This window comes from Triticum urartu, chromosome 3A (genome assembly GCF_056163025.1).
Source record: "Triticum urartu cultivar PI428250 chromosome 3A, HENAU_Tu73, whole genome shotgun sequence".
Lineage (NCBI taxonomy): Eukaryota > Viridiplantae > Streptophyta > Magnoliopsida > Poales > Poaceae > Triticum > Triticum urartu.
This window is the reverse complement of record NC_141875.1, coordinates 196,262,620-196,280,696: the sequence shown is the minus strand read 5'-3', so window position 1 is coordinate 196,280,696 and position 18,077 is coordinate 196,262,620. Positions and strand designations below refer to the sequence as shown.

Here is an 18,077-nt window from a genome sequence, read left to right as displayed (position 1 = left end):
GCCTCCTTGATGGATATTCTGTTTTTTCACAAATACTTGTTTCTCAACTTGATCAAGAAAAGACCACTTTCACTTGTCCCTTTGGAACTTATGCTTATAGATGTATGCCTTTTGGTTTATGCAATGCACCTTCTACCTTTCAAAGATGTATCTATATTCTCTGACTTCTGTGAAAAGGTTGTTGAGGTTTTCATGGATGACTTCTCTGTTTATGGGAAGTCTTTTGATGATTGTTTAAGCAATCTTGATCGAGTTTTGCAGAGATGTGTGCAAAAAAATCTTGTCTTGAATTGGGAGAAGTGCCACTTTATGGTTAATGAAGGTATTGTTTTGGGCCATAAATTTTTTGAAAGATGTATTGAAGTGGACAAAGCTAAGGCTGATGCAATTGAGAAAATGCCATGTCCTAAAGATATCAAAGGTATTTGTAGTTTCCTAGGTCATGTTGGTTTCTATAGGAGATTTATCAAAGACTTTTCTAAAATTTCTAGGCCCATTACAAAACTTTTGCAGAAGGATGTTCCTTTTGTTTTTGATGATGATTGTTTGGAAGCCTTCGAAACACTCAAGAAAGCCTTAATTTCTGCACCTATTGTTCAACCACCTGATTGGAACTTGGCTTTTGAAATTATGTGCGATGCTAGTGATTATGTTGTTGGTGCTATTCTAGGACAAAGAGTTGATAAGAAACTAAATGGTATCCATTATGCTAGTAAAACTCTAGATAGTGCTCAACGAAAGAATGCTACTACTGAAAAGGAATTTCTAGCAGTGGTGTTTGCTTGTGATAAATTTAGATCTTACATTGTTGATTCAAAAGTAATTGTTCACATCGATCATGCTGCTATAAAATATCTTATATGTGGAAAAGAAAGATGCTAAGCCTAGACTTATTCGATGGGTTCTCTTGCTACAAGAATTTGATTTACATATCACTGATAGAAAAGGAGCAGAGAACCGCGTAGCTGATAACTTGTCTAGGCTTGAAAATGTGCTTGATGATCCACTACCTATTGATGATAGTTTTCCTGATGAGCAGTTAGCTGCAATAAATGTTTCTCATAACACTCCTTGGTATGCTGACTATGCTAATTACATTGTTTCTAAATATTTACCACCTAGCTTTACATACCAACAAAAGAAAAAAATTCTTCTATGATTTAAGACATTACTTTTGGGATGACCCACATCTTTATAAAGAAAGAGTAGATGGTAGTATTAGATGTTGTGTACCTGAGCATGAACAGGGACAAATCCTACGGAAATGTCACTCCGAAGCTTATGGGGGACATCATGCAGGAGATAGAACTACTCACAAGGTATTGTAGTCTGGATTTTATTGGCCTACTCTCTTCAAGGATTCACATAAGTTCGTTTTATCTTGTGATGAATGTCAAAGAATAGGTAATACCGGTAAGCGTCAAGAAATGCCTATGAATTATTCACTTGCTGTTGAACCATTTGATGTTTGGGGATTTGATTACATGGGACCTTTTCCTTCCTCTAATGGGTATACATATATTTTGGTTGTTGTTGATTATGTTACTAAGTGGGTAGAAGCTATTCCAACCAGTAGTGATGACCATAACACCTCTATTAAAATGCTTAAGGAAGTTATTTTCCCAAGGTTTGGAGTCCCTAAATATTTAGTGACTGATGGTGGTTCACACTTTATTCATGGTGCTTTCCGTAAAATGCTTGCCAAGTATGATTTTAAGCATAGAATTTCATCACCCTATCATCCTCAGTCTAGTGGTTAAGTTGAACTTAGCAATAGAGAAATAAAATTAATGTTGCAAAAGACTGTCAATAGGTCCCGGAAGAATTGGTCTAAGAAATTAGATGATGCACTTTGGGCTTATAGAACAGCGTATAAAAATCCTATGGGTATGTCTCCTTATAAAATGGTTTATGGAAAATCTTTTCATTTGCCTCTTGAGTTAGAATATAAAGCATATTGGGCAATCAAAGAACTCAATTATGATTTAAAACTTGCCGGTGAAAAGAGGTTATTTGATATTAGCTCATTAGATGAATGGAGAACCCAAACTTATGAAAATGGCAAGTTATTTAAAGAAAAAGTTAAAAGATGGCATGATAAAAAAATCCAAAAGCGTGAGTTCAAAGTTGGAGAATATGTTCTTTTGTACAACTCTCGTTTCAGATTCTTTGCAAGAGAACTCCTCTCCAAATGGGAAGAACCCTATGTTATCAAGGAGGTTTATCGTTCTCGAGCTATCAAAATAAATAATGCCGAAGGTACTAACCCAAAGGTTGTTAATGGGGAATGAATAAAACATTATATTTCAAGTACGCCCATTAATGTTGAAAGTAATATTATTCAAACTATGACACCAAAAGAACATATAAAAGAGACCTTCCAGAACACTCCAGAATCGTGGAAAAGAGGAGGTACGTGATACGGTAAGTAAACAGACTCTGAAAAATAAACAAAAATATTTTATGTCCGTTTTGGAAAATAACAAAAATTAGGGAAATAAGAAACTACCGGGAAAGTGACCCTGGTGGGCACAAGACACCAGGGCGCGCCTGGCTTGCCGGGCGCACCCAGGTGGGTTGTGCCCACCTCGGGTACCTTCCGGACTCCGTTTTTCTACCGTTTGCTTGTTTCCTAAGACAAAAAAATTTATATACCCCCAGAACCTATTGACCACCGTATCATGGAGAAATCTTCTATTTTCTTTTCCTTGCTGTTTTCTGTGAGATCCCATCTACCATGGCCGCTTCAAGCTCCTCCAAGGATAGGTTCTTCAAGAACATCATCAACCCATATTTGCGGGAGGTGGTGCAGCACCCTCAAGTCATCCAGATGCATGAGGGGGTGTTGCACATCTGCGATGGGAAAGGTCCCAGGGGGACGGGAACCGTGGAGGCCAGGCTTGAAGCTATGGAGCAGGAGGTCTTCCGGTGCAAGGGGATGGTGGAGCGTGGACTCAATGCTAATCACCTCATGATCACGGACCTTACCCGTGATATCAAGGTGGATGGAAAGTCCTTCAAGGACGTCGTCTTCACCCTCAACGAGCAAATCAAATTCCTCCAAAGCCAGATCTATGACCTCCAAAACCAAGTCTTTGAATATGACGCAAGGTTTAAAGGTATGAATTTGGCTGCCAGTTGCAGGACCCGTGAGACTCATTCTTCCTCTTATGATGGTGGACCTCTGCCGTGGAAACCCGAGGACAAGATCACCTCCACTTCATCACCACCACCTTCATCTTCATCACCAAAAGAAAATTGAGTATCGGGTATGGGCACTCCCCTTGGCTTCTGCCAAGCTTGGGCGAGGTGCCCCGGTATCGTATCACCCCACTATCCTTTTCCTTTACTTATTTTAGTTCGATCCATAGTTATCTTTTGCTTTATATGAATAAAAGTTTAGTTCGATCCTTTCTTTTCGAGAGTTTGCTTAGTGATCTATCTTTGTAATCGTGTGCGAGATATATAATAAAGTTTTGTTTGAGTTTTACTTTCTTTACTTTCTTGTTCCAATAAAAAGAAAGGAAATAAATGAAAAAGATCATATGCTAATCTTATGGTAGGTGATGACACCACATAAGGAAAAGTATAAGTAGAAAATTTTATTAGAGATTAACAAACATAGCATTGTTCAATGATGCAACTCATGAAAGAATTAATAAGGGAAGAGGAGATTCACATATAAATACACTATCCTGGAAATCTTTTGTGATTGTGAGCCCCCATCAAAATATTATATGCCAAAATTGTTGACATTGGACAAGGAAGACAACATAATGATTTATGTTTGTTCATATTCACATAGAAGTTATATTGTCATAGATTCTTCAACATGTGGTGCTTGAGCCCTATCTTTACTAGACAAAAATTCCACACCAAGTAGAGATACTACTTGTGCATCCAAAAACCCTTAAACCCCAATCTTATTTTCGAGAGTCCAACATACCTACATAGGGATTGAGCAAGATCCCTCAAGTAAGTTGTCATCGGTGCAATAAGGCAATAAAAATTGCTTCTAAAAGTGTAAGATCATTTAGTGTAAGAGAAAATTGAGCGTTGTACGAACTTGTGATAGCAACAAATAAAAGCGACATACTGCATAATAAAGGTTGCTATCATAAGGGGAAATATGACGTGACGTTCTTTTGCACTAAGGGGTTGAGCATACAAACAAATAAGAACATGGCAACATCTGCTTCCCTCTGCGAAGGACCTATCTTTTACTTTTATGTATTTACTTCTATGCAAGAGTCAAGTTTCTTCTCTCTATTCCTTTTTATTTTTCTCCTTTGGAAACATCATGTGGTGAGGAAAGATCTAGGTACATATGTCCAGTTGAATATGTGTAGCATAAGTTATTATTGTTGACATCACCCTTGAGGTGAATACATTGGGAGGCGAAACTATAAGCCCCAATCTTTCTATGTGTCCGGTTGAAACGTTTTGCTCATGTGTATGCGATGAGTGTTAGCAATCATAGAAGACTATATGATGGTTGAGTATGTGGACTTTCCTAAAGGCTCCGATACGTGACCATTCCTGAAAAGATGATGAATTGTAGTTGCAAAGTTGACTGAGAACATAGTTTGTTGGTTTCCAATAGAGTTTATGCTTTATACTTTGATAGTGTGATGAATTGTTACTTATTCATGAAAAGTTCTATGATAAAAGTTTTATGTTGAAGTTTGTTGTTGTTATAATAATTCACATGATGCTTCTATGACCTTTCTCTCTAAGCATGTGGACATGTTTTTCATTTTCGGTTTTCACTTGAGGACAAGCGAGGTCTAAGCTTGGGGGAGTTGATACGTCCATTTTGCATCATGTTTTCCTACTGTTATTTATGATGTTTTTATGCATCATAATGCTTTTTGGAGTAATTCTAATGCCTTTTCTCTCATAGTATGCAAGGTACACACAAAGAGGGAGAATTCTGGCAGCTGTAAATCTGGACCTGGAAAAGCTACGCCAGGCCACCTATTCTGCACAACTCCAAACAAGCTAAAACTTCACAGATATTTTTATGGAAAATATGAGAAATATTGGAGCCAATAAGTACCAGAGGGGGCCCACCAGGTGGGCACAACCCACATGGGCGCGCCAAGGAGCCCAGGTGCGCCCTGGTGGGTTGTGCTCCCCTCGGCCTACCTCCGGTGCCCATCTTCTGGTATATAAGTCATTTTGACCTAGAAAAAAAGAGAGGACTTTCGGGACGGAGCGCCACCATCTCGAGGCGGAACTTGGGCAGGAGCACTTTTGCCCTCCGGCGGAGCGATTCCACTGGGGGAACTTCCCTCCCGGAGGGGGAAATCAACCTCATCATCATCACCAACAACTCTCCCATCTTGGGGAGAGAAATCTCCATCGACATCTTCAACAGAACCATCTCCTCTCAAACCCCAGTTCATCTCTTGTGTTTAATCTTTGTACCAGAACTATAGATTGGTGCTTGTGGGTGACTAGTAGTGTTGATTACATCATGTAGTTGATTACTATATGGTTTATTTGGTGGAAGATTATATGTTCAGATCTGTATGCTATTTAATACACCTCTGATCTTGAGCATGATAATCATTTGTGAGTTGTTACTTTTGTTCTTGAGGTCACGGGAGAAATCACGTTGCAAGTAATCATGTGAACTTGATATGTGTTCGATATTTTGAAAGTATGTATGTTGTGATCCCTTAGTGGTGTCATGTGAACGTTGACTACATGACACTTCACCATATTTGGGCCTAAGGTAATGCATTGTGGAGTAGTTATTAGATGATGTGTTGCGAGAGTGACAGAAGCTTAAACCCTAGTTTATGCGCTATTCCGTAAGGGACCGATTGGATCCAAAAGTTTAATGCTATGGTTATAATTTATTCTTAATACTTTTCTCATAGTTGCGGATGCTTGTGAGGTGGTTAATCATAAGTAGGAGGTTTGTTCAAGTAAGAACAACACCTAAGCACCGGTCCACCCACATATCAAATATTATCAAAGTAGCAAACACAAATCGAATCAACATGATGAAAGTGACTAGATGAACTTCCCGTGTACCCTCAAGAACGCTTTGCTTATTATAAGAGACTGTTTTGGCATGTCCTTTGCCTCAAAATGATTGGGCTACCTAGCTGCACTTTTGTTACTGCTATCAAACTACTCTGTTACTTACAATTTCAGCGCTTGCAGACATTACCTTGCTGAAAACCACTTGTCATTTCCTTCTGCTCCTTGTTGGGTTCGACACTCTGACATATCGAAAAGGCTACAATTGATCCCATATACTTGTGGTTCATCAGCTCCAGATTGATTTTTCGTGGCTAAAAGAGGCTTGCGGCGGCGGAACTCCCGATCTAGGTTTATTTCTGGGGGTTTCTGGATTTATAGGAATTTTTGGCGTCGGTTTCACATCAGGGGGGTCCACGAGTCAGCGACAAGGCAGGGGGTGCGCCCTAGGGGGTGGGCGCGTCCTCCACCCTTGTCGTTACTCGGGACTCTTCTGGCCCAACTCTTGTGCTTCGGGGGTTCTTCTGGTCCATCAAAAATCACCGTCAATTTTCAGCTCATTTAGACTCTGTTTGATATTCCTTTTCTGTAAAACTCAGAAACCAGGAAAACGCAGAAACTGGCACTGGGCTCTAGGTTAATAGTTTAGTCCCAAAAATCATATTAAATAACATATAAATGCATATAAAACATCCCAGATAAATAATATAATAGCATGGAACAATCAAAAATTATAGATACGTTGGAGACGTATTAAGCATCCCCAAGCTTAATTCATGCTCGTCCTCGAGCAGGTAAATGATAAAAACAAAAAAAGTTGATGTGGAATGCTACCTAACATATTCATCCATGTATTTTTTCTTTATTGTGGCATGAATGTTCAGATCCATAGATTGAAAACAAAAGTTTAATATTGACATAAAAACAATAATTCTTCGAGCATACTAACAAGGCAATTTTTTCTTTTAAAAATAACATGGCCAAAGAAAGCTTATCCCTACAAAATCATATAGTCTGGCTATGCTCCATCTTCAACACACAAAATATTCAAATCATGCACAACCCCGATGACAAGCCAGGCAATTATTTCATACTTTTGATGTTCTCAAACCTTTTCAACTTTCATGCAATACATGAGCGTGAGGCATGGACATAGCACCATAGGTGGAATAGATAATGGTGGTTGTGGAGAAGACAAAAAGAAGGAGATAGTCTCAGATCAACTAGGTGTATCAACGGGCTATGGAGATGCCCATCAATAGATATCAATGTGAGTGAGTAGGGATTGCCATGCAACTGATGCACTAGAGCTATAAATTTATGAAAGCTCAAAAATAAGCTAAGTGGGTGTGCATCTAATTTGCCTGCTCATGAAGACCTAGGGCAATTTGAGAAAGCCCATTGTTGGAATATACAAGCCAAGTTCTCTAATGAAAAATTCCCACTAGTATATGAAAGTGATAACATAGGAGACTCTCTATCATGAAGATCATGGTGCTACTTTGAAGCACAAGTGTGGAAAAAGGATAGTAACATTGCCCCTTCTCTCTTTTCTCTTTTTTTGTTTGGCTTCTTTGGCGCTTTTTTTGTTGTTGGCTTCTTTGGCCTCTTTTGTTTTTCCTCACATGGGGCAATGCTCTAATAATGAAGATCATCACACTTTTATTTACTTACAACTCGATACTTAGAACAAAATATGACTATATGAATGTCTCCGGCGGTGTACCGGGATGTGCAATGACTCAAGAGTGACATGTATAGAATACGATGTCAACTAAATGATCATGCAAAGCAATATAAGAATGATGAAGCATGTCATAGTAAATGGTACGGTGGAAAGTTGCATGGCAATATATCTCGAAATGGCTATGGAAATGCCATAATAGGTAGGTATTGTGGCTGTTTTGAGGAAGGGTAATGGTGGGTGTAATGCATCGGTGAAAGTTGCGGTATACTAGAGAGGCTAGCAATGGTGGAAATGTGAGAGTGCGTATAATCCATGGACTCAACATTAGTCATAAAGAACTCACATACTTATTGCAAAATTCTATTAGTCATTGAAACAAAGTACTACGCGCATGCTCCTAGGGGGATAGATTCGTAGGAAAAGGCCATCGCTCGTCCCCAACCGCCACTCATAAGGAAGACAATCAATAAATAAATTATGCTCCAACTTCGTTACATAACGGTTCACCATACGTGCATGCTACGGGAATCACAAACTTTAACACAAGTATTTCTACAATCCACAATTACTCACTAGCATGATTCTCATATCACCATATTTATATCTCAAAACAATCATAAGGAATCAAACTTCTCATAGTATTCAATGCACTTTATATGAAAGTTTTTATTATATCCCTTTTGGATGCCTATCATATTAGGACTAAATTCATAACCAAAGAAAATTACCATGCTGTTTAACTCAAAATAATATAAGTGAAGCATGAGAGTTCATCGATTTCTTCAAAATAAAACCACCATCATGCTCTAAAAAGATATAAGTGAAGCACTAGAGCAACTGACAAACTACTCCAAAAGATATAAGTGAAGATCAATGAGTAGTCGAATAATTATGTAACTATGTGAAGACTCTCTAACATAAAGAAAATTTAGATCTTAAGTACTTTATTCAAACAGCAAGCAAAAAAATTAAAATGACATTGCAAGGATAGCACATATCATGTGAAGAAGCACAAACTTAGACTCAACCAAAACTGACCGATAGTTGTTGAAGAAGAAAGGTGGGATGCCTACCAGGGCATCTCCAAGCTTAGATGCTTGAGACTTCTTGTAATATTAGCTAGGGATGCCTTGGGCATCCCCAAGCTTGAGCTTTTTTGTCTCCTTAATTCCTCTCATATAACGGTTTCCCTAATTTTAAAAAACTTCATCCACACAAAACTCAATAAGAACTCGTGAGATAAGTTAGTATAAATCAATGCTAAACCTTATCATTCTCTACTGTAGAAAATCACTAAAATTATAATTTTACATTGCATAATAAATGCCTCTGCATATTTAATACTCCTATCCTCAAATAGAATCATTCAACAAGAAAACATAACAGCAATCTGTCTAAACAGAACAGTCTGTAAAGAATGCAAGAGGATTCATATTTCCCTAACTCCAAAAATTCTGAAAAATTACCAAACTGTAGAAATTTTGTTATTACTCATTGTGTAAAAATTTCAAGATTTTATCACATTCTAACTTTCCATAAGAATTCAGGCAATGATAAAAAAACTTTCTGTTTTCAAAAAGCAACATATAGACTTGGAAAATAAGCATGGTAAAGGCTACACTTGACCTTTTTATTGAACTAAAAGATGAAAAACATTACTACAAATAACAGCAAGCAAATACTAATAAAATAAAATGACGCTCCAAACAAAACACGTACCATGTGATGAATAAAAATATAGCTCCAAGTGAAGTTACCGATAATGTTGAAGACGAAAGAGGGGATGCATTCCGGGGCATCCCCAAGCTTAGTTGCTTGGATCTTCCTTGAATATTACCTTGTGGTGCCTTGGGCATCCCCAAGCTTAGGGTCTTGCCACTCCTTATTCTCCTCATATCGATATCCCACCCAAAATTTGAAAACTTCAATCACACAAAACTTAACAGAACTTCGTGAGATGGGTTAGTATGATAAAGACAAATCATTCACTTTGGTACTGCCAAGAAAAGATTCAAAATTGTTCTCACACAATTCTACTTTACCATATCATTTCTACAATTTATATTGACCAATATAAGCCAAAGAAACTAGAAAACAGGCAAACTATGCATTGAAAACAGAATCTGTCAAAAACAGAACAGTCTGTAATGATCTGAACAACAACCATTCTTATGTTACTCCAAAAATTATGAAAAATTAGGACAACGTAGGCAATTTTTATTTCAATCAACTGTAAAAATTCAGAATTTTTCAACGCTCCAGTAATTTTAAACAATTTTGTCACTGGGAACAAAAGTTTATGTTTTTGCACAGAATCAAGTCAACTATCATCCACACTATCCCAAAGGCTTTACTTGGCACTTTATTGAAACAAAAGCTATAAAACATGATTACTAAAGTAGAATAATCATGTGAACACGCAAAAACAGTAGGTATAAATATTGGGTTGTCTCCCAACAAGAACTTTTCTTTAATGCCTTTTAGCTAGGCATGATGATTTTGATGATGCTCACATAAAAGGTAAGAATTGAAACATAATGGGAGAATCATGAAGCATAAGACTAACACATCTAAGTCTAACCCACTTCCTATGCATAGGTATTTTGTGAGCAAACAATTTATGGGAGCAAGAATCAACTAGCATAGGAAGGTAAAGCAAGCAAAACTTCAAGATTTTCAACACATAGAGAGAAAACTTGATATTGTTGCAATATGTAAAAGCATATGTTCCTCTCTCATAATAATTTTTAGTAGCATCATGAATGAATTCAACAATATAACTATCACATAAAGCATTATTTTCATGATGCACAAGCATAGAAATTTTATTACTCTCCACATAAGCAAATTTATTCTCGTGAATAGTAGTGGGAGCAAACTCAACAAAATAACTATCATGTGAGGCAAAATCCAATTGAAAATTAAAATCATGATGACAAGTTTCATGATTATCATTATTCTTTATAGCATACATGTCATCACAATAATCATCATAGATAGCAACTTTGTTCATATAATCAATTGGAACCTCTTCAAAATAGTGGATTCATCACTAAATAAAGTCATGACCTCTCCAAATCCACTTTCATAATTATCACAATAAGATTCAACACCCTCCAAAATAGTGGGATCATTGCTTACTAAAGTTGACACTCTTCCAAGCCCACTTTGATCAATATAATCATCATAAATAGGAGGCATGCTATCATCATAATAAAATTGCTCATCAAAACTTGGGGGCAAAAAGTATCATCTTCATCAAACATAGCATCCCCAAGCTTGTGGCTTTGCATATCATTAGCATCATGGATATTGAAAGAATTCATACCAACAACATTGCAATCATGCTCATCATCCAAATATTTAGTGCCAAACATTTTATTGACTTCTTCCACTAACACTTTGGCACAATTTTCCTTTCCATCATTCTCAAGAAAGACATTGTAATGATGAAGCATATGAGGCAACCTAAATTCCATTTTTTGTAGTTTTCTTTTATATACTAAACTAGTGATAAAACAATAAACTAAAAGATTCTATTGCAAGATCTAAAGATATACCTTCAAGCACTAACCTCCCGGCAACGGCGCCAGAAAAGAGCTTGATGTCTACTATGCAACCTTCTTCTTGTAGACTCGTGTTGGGCCTCCAAGCGTAGAGTTTTGTAGGACAAAAGCAATTTTCCCTCAAGTGGATGACCTAACATTTATCAATCCGTGGGAGGCGTAGGACGAAGATGGTCTCTCTCAAACAACCCTGTAACCAAATAACAAAGAGTCTCTTGTGTCCCCAACACACCCAATACAATGGTAAATTGTATAGGTGCACTAGTTCGGCGAAGAGATGGTGATACAAGTGTAATATGGATGGTAGATATAGGTTTTTGTAATCTGGAAATATAAAAACAACAAGGTAGCAAGTGGTAAAAGTGAGCGGAAACAGTATTGCAATGCTTGAAAACAAGGCCTAAGGTTCATACTTTCACTAGTGCAAGTTCTCTCAACAATGATAACATAATTAGATCATATGGCAATCCCTCAACATATGACAAAAGTCACTCCAAAGTTCCTATCGCGGAGAACATAATATGAAATTGCTTGTAGTGTACAAAACCACCTCAAAGTTATTCTTTCTGATCAATCCATTGAGCTATTCCTATGTGTCACAAACAGCCCTAGAGTTTGTATTAAAATAACACCATATGACACACATCAATCAACCTTAATGTCACCTAGATACTCCAATGTCACCACAAGTATCCGTGGATCAATTATACGATATGCATCAAACAACTTCAGATTCATAATATTCAATCCAACACAAAGAACCTCAAAGAGTGCCCCAAAATTTCTACCAGAGAAACAAGGACGAAAATGTACATCAACCTCTATGCATAGATTACCCTAATGTCACCTCGGGAATCCACGAGTTGAGTGCCAAAACATACATCAAGTGAATCAGTAGAACACCCCATTGTCACCACGGGTATCCCACGCAAGACATACATCAAGTGTTCTCAAATCCATACTAGTATTCAATCCGATAATAGTGAAACCTCAAAGGTAAAACTCAATTCATCACAAGAAGGTAGAGAGGGAGAAACACCATATGATCCAACTATAATAACAAAGATCACGGTACATCAAGATCGTGCCAAATCAAGAACACGAGAGAGAGATTTCAAACACATAGCTACTAGTACATACCCTCAGCCCCGAGGGTGAACTACTCTCTCCTCATCATGGAGACCGTTGGGATGATGAAGATGGCCACCGGTGATGGTTTCCCCTCTAGCAGGGTGCCGGAACAGGCTCCCAATTGGTTTTTAGTGGCTATAGAGGCTTGTGGCGGCGGAACTCCCGATCTAGGTTTAATTCTGGGGGTTTCTGGATTTATAGGATTTTTTGGCGTCGATGTCATGTCAGGGGGGTCCACGAGTCAGCGACAAGGCAGGGGCGCCCTAGGGGGGTGGGCGTGTCCTCCACCCTTATCATTGACTCAGGACTCTTCTGGCCCACCTCTTGTGCTTTGGGGGCTTCTTCTGGTCCATAAAAATCATCATAAATTTTCAGCTCATTTGGACTCCATTTGATATTCCTTTTCTGCAAAACTCAAAAACAAGAAAAAAACAGAAACTGGCACTTGGCTCTAGGTTAATAGGTTAGTACCAAAAATCATATAAAATATCATATAAATGCATATAAAATATCCGAGATAGATAATATAATACCATGGAATAATCAAAAATTATAGATACGTTGGATATGTATCAAGCATCCCCAAGCTTAATTCCTGCTCGTCCTCTTGTAGGTAAATGATAAAAACATAATTTTTGATGTGGAATGCTACCTAACATATTCATCCATATATTTTTTCTTTATTGTGGCATGAATGTTCAGATCCATAATATTCAAAACAAAATTTTAATATTGGCATAAAAACAATAATATTTCAAGCATACTAACAAGGCAATTATGTCTTCTCAAAATAACATGGCCAAAGAAAGCTTATCCCTACAAAATCATATAGTCTGGCTATGCTCCATCTTCATCACACAAAATATTCAAATCATGCACAACCCCGATGACAAACCAGGAAATTATTTAATACTTTTGATGTTCTCAAACCTTTTCAACTTTCACGCAATACATGAGCGTGAGCCATGGACATAACACTATAGGTGGAATAGAATATGGTGGTTGTGGAGAAGACAAAAAGAAGGAGATAGTCTCACATCAACTAGGCGTACCAACGGGCTATGGAGATGCCCATCAATAGTTATCAATGTGAGTGAGTAGGGATTGCCATACAATGGATGCACTAGAGCTATAAATTTATGAAAGCTCAAAAAGAAACTAAGTGGGTGTGCATCTCGAAGGAAATATACCCTAGAGGCAATAATAAAGTTGTTATTTATTTCCTTATATCATGATAAATATTTATTATTCATGCTAGAATTGCATTAACCCGAAAGTTGATACATGTGTGGATACATAGACAAAACAAAGTGTCCCTAGTATGCCTCTACTTGACTAGCTCGTAAATCAAAGATGGTTAAGTTTCCTAACCATAGACATGTGTTGTCATTTGATGGACGGGATCACATCATTAGGACAATGATGTGATGGACAAGACCCATCCATTAGCTTAGCATAATGATTGTTTAGTTTTATTGCTATTGCTTTCTTCATGACTTATACATATTCCTTTGACTATGAGATTATGCAACTCCCGAATACCGGAGGAACACCTTGTGTGCTATCAAATGTCACAACGTAACTGGGTGATTATAAAGATGCTCTACAGGTGTCTCCTAAGGTGTTTGTTGGGTTGGCATAGATCGAGATTAGGATTTGTCACTCTGAGTATCAGAGAGGTATCTCTGGGCCCTCTCGGTAATGCACGTCACGATAAGCCTTACAAGCATCATGACTAATGAGTTAGTCGCGAGATGATGCATTATGGAACGAGTAAAGAGACTTGCCGGTAACGAGATTAAACTAGGTATGAGGATACCCGATCAAGTCTCGGGCAAGTAACATACCGATGATAAAGGGAATGACTTATGTTGTCTTTGTGGTTTGACCGATAAAGATCTTCGTAGAATATGTAGGAACCAATATGAGCATCTAGGTTCCGCTATTGGTTATTGATCGGAGATGTGTCTTGGTCATGTCTACATAGTTCTCGAATCCGTAGGGTCCGCAAGCTTAACGTTCGATGATGATTTGTATTACGAGTTATGTGTTTTGGTGACCGAAGATTGTTCGGAGTCTCGGATGAGATCACAGACATGACGAGGAGTCTCGAAATGGTCGAGAGGTAAAGATTGATATATTGGACGAAGGTATTCGGACACTGGAATGGTTTTAGGACATTTCAGATATTTATCAGAGTACCGAGGGGTTACCGGAACCCTCGCAGGGAAATATTGGGCCTACATGGGCCATAGGGGAGAGGGGAGGCAGCCCACAAGGGGTGGCTGCGCCCCCCTCCCATGGGGAGTCTGAATTGGACTAGGGGAGGGGGCGCGCCCCCCTTTCCTTCTCCTCTTCCCTCTCCCTTCCCCCTTCCCCCCTTCGTGAGAAGGAAAAGAGAGGGGGCAAATCCTACTAGGACTTGGAGTCCTAGTAGGACTCTCCTCTCCTTGGCGCGCCCCTGGTGGCTGGCCTCCTCCCCTCCTCCTTTATATACGTGGGCAGGGCACCCCTCGGAGACACACCAATTGTTCCAAGCCGTGTGCGACGTCTCCCTCCATGGTTTACTCCTCCGGTCATATTCACATAGTGCTTAGGCGAAGCCCTACGCGGATCACATCACCATCATCGTCACCACGCCGTCGTGCTAACGAAACTCTCCCTCGCCCCTCTGCTAGATCAAGAGTTCAAGGGATGTCATCGAGCTGAATGTGTGTTGAACTCGGAGGTGCCGTACGTTCGGTACTTGATTGGTTGGATCGCGAAGACGTTTGACTACATCAACTGCGTTAACCTAACGCTTCCGCTTTCGGTCTACGGGGGTACGTGGACACACTCTCCCTCTCTCGTTAATGCTTTCGGTCTTGCGTGATCGTAGGATTTTTTTTGAAATTGCATGCTACGTTCCCCAACACATCTAACTTTCCTGTGAAGGAAACATGCCCTATAGGCAATAATAAAGTTGTTATTTATATTTCATTATATCATGATAAATGTTTATTATTCATGCTAGAATTGTATTAACCGGAAACTTAGTACATGTGTGAATACATAGACAAACAGAGTGTCCCTAGTATGCCTCTACTTTACTAGCTCGTTAATCAAAGATGGTTAAGTTTCCTAGCCATAGACATGTGTTGTCATTTGATGAACGAGATCGCATCATTAGGAGAATGATGTGATGGACAAGACCCATCTGTTATCTTAGCATAATGATCATTTAGTTTTATTGCTATTGCTTTCTTCATGACTTATACATATTCCTTTGACTATGAGATTATGCAACTCCCGAATACCGGAGGAACATCTTGTGTTCTATAAAATGTCACAACGTAACTGGGTGATTATAAAGATGCTCTACAGGTGTCTCCGAAGGTGTTTGTTGGGTTGGCATAGATTGAGATTAGGATTTGTCACTCCGAGTATCGGAGAGGTGTCTCTGGGCCCTCTCGGTAATGCACGTCACGATAAGCCTTACAAGCATTGTGACTAATGAGTTAGTTGCGGGAAGATGCATTACGGAACGAGTAAAGAGACTTGTCGGTAACGAGATTGAACTAGGTATGATGATACCGACGATCGGATCTCGGGAAAGTAACATACCGATGACAAAGGGATATGTTGTTATGTGGTTTGACCGATAAAGATCTTCGTAGAATATGTAGGAACCAATATGAGCATCCAGGTTCCGCTATTGGTTATTGACCGGAGATGTGTCTCGGTCATGTCTACATAGTTCTCGAACCCGTAGGGTCCGCACGCTTAGCGTTCGATGATGATTTGTATTATGAGTTATGTGATTTGATGTACCGAAGGTTGTTCGGAGTCCCATATGAGATCATGGACATGACGAGGAGTCTCTAAATGGTCGAGACATAAAGATTGATATATTGGACCATGTTATTCGGACACCGGAAGTGTCCCGGATAGTTTTGGATAAAACCAGAGTGCCGAAAGGGTTACCGGAACCCCCCGGGGAAGTAATGGGCCTTAGGGGAGAGAGAGGGAAGAAGCCAGGAGACGGCGCCCCCCCCCCAAGGGGAATCCGAATAAGACTAGAGGAGGGGGCGCGGCCCCTCTTTCCCTCTCCCTCTCCCTCTCTTCCTTCTTCTCCTACTTGGACTAGGAAAGGGATGAGCCGATTCCTACTTGGAGTAGGACTCCCCCCTTGAGCGCGCCCCATAGGGCCGGATGGCCTCCTCCTCCCCTCCTTTATATATGGGGGAGGGGCACCCCATAGACACACAAGTTGATCTTTAGCCGTGTGCGGTGCCCCCCTCCACAGTTTTACACCTCGGTCATGTTGTCGTAGTGCTTAGGCGAAGCCCTGCGTCGGTAAATTCATCATCACCGTCACCACGCCATCGCGCTGACGAAACTCTCCCTCGGCCTCAACTGGATCAAGAGTTTGAGGGACGTCACCAAGCTGAACATGCGCAGATCGCGGAGCTGCCATATGTTTGGTACTTGGATCGCAAAGACGTTCGACTACATCAACCGCGTTACTAAATGCTTCCGCTTTTGATCTACGAGGGTACGTAGACACACTCTCCCCTCTCGTTGCTATGCATCTCCTATATAGATCTTGCGTGATCATAGGTAAATCTTTTGAAATACTGCGTTCCCCAACAGTGGCATCAGAGCCAGGTCTATGCGTAGATGTTATATGCACGAGTAGAACACAAAGAGTTGTGGGCGATAATAGTCATACTGCTTACCAGCATGTCATACTTTGATTCAGCGGTATTGTTGGATGAACCGGCCCAGACCGACATTACATGACCGCGTTCATGAGACTGGTTCTACCGCCGTGCTTCGCACACAGGTGGCTAGTGGGTGTTTGTTTCTACAACTTTAGTTGAATCGAGTGTGACTACGCCTGGTCCTTGTTGAAGGTTAAAACAACACACTTAACGAAAAATCGTTGTGGTTATGATGCGTAGGTAAGAACGGTTCTTGCTAGAAGCCCGTAGCGGCCACGTAAAACTTGCAACAACAGAGAAGAGGACGTCTAACTTGTTTTTGCAGAGCTTGCTGTGATGTGATATGGTCAAGACGTGATGATATATAAATTGTTGTATGAGATGATCATGTTTTGTAACATTTATCGGCAACTGGCAGGAGCCATATGGTTGTCGCTTTATTGTATGAAATGCAATCGCCATGTAACTGCTTTACTTTATCACTAAGCAGTAGCAATAGTCATAGAACCAATAGTTGGCGAGACGACAACGATGCTTCGATGGAGATCAAGGTGCCAAGCCGGTGATGATGGTGATCATGATGGTGCTTTGGAGATGGAGATCAAAGGCACAAGATGATGATGGCCATATCATATCACTTATTTGATTGCATGTGATGTTTATCTTTTTATGCATCTTATTTTGCTTAGTTCGACGGTAGCATTATAAGATGATCTCTCACTAAATTTCAAGGTATAAGTGTTCTCCCTGAGTATGCACCGTTGCTACAGTTCGTCATGCCGAGACACCACATGATGATCGGGTGTGATAAGCTCTACGTTCACATACAACGGGTGCAAGCCAGTTTTGCACAAGCAGAATACTCAGGTTAAACTTGACGAGCCTAGCATATGCAGATATGGCCTCGAAACACTGAGACCGAAAGGTTGAGCGTGAATCATATAGTAGATATGATCAACATAGTGATGTTCACCATTGAAAACTTCTCCATCTCAC

The 18,077-nt window shown here is 39.6% G+C and overlaps 1 pseudogene; it reads left to right on the top strand.

Annotated features, from left to right (window-relative positions):
* Nucleotides 1-2,737: 2,737 nt before the first annotated feature.
* Nucleotides 2,738-18,077, top strand: part of LOC147979172 (uncharacterized) — a 47,647-nt pseudogene continuing 32,307 nt past the window's right edge.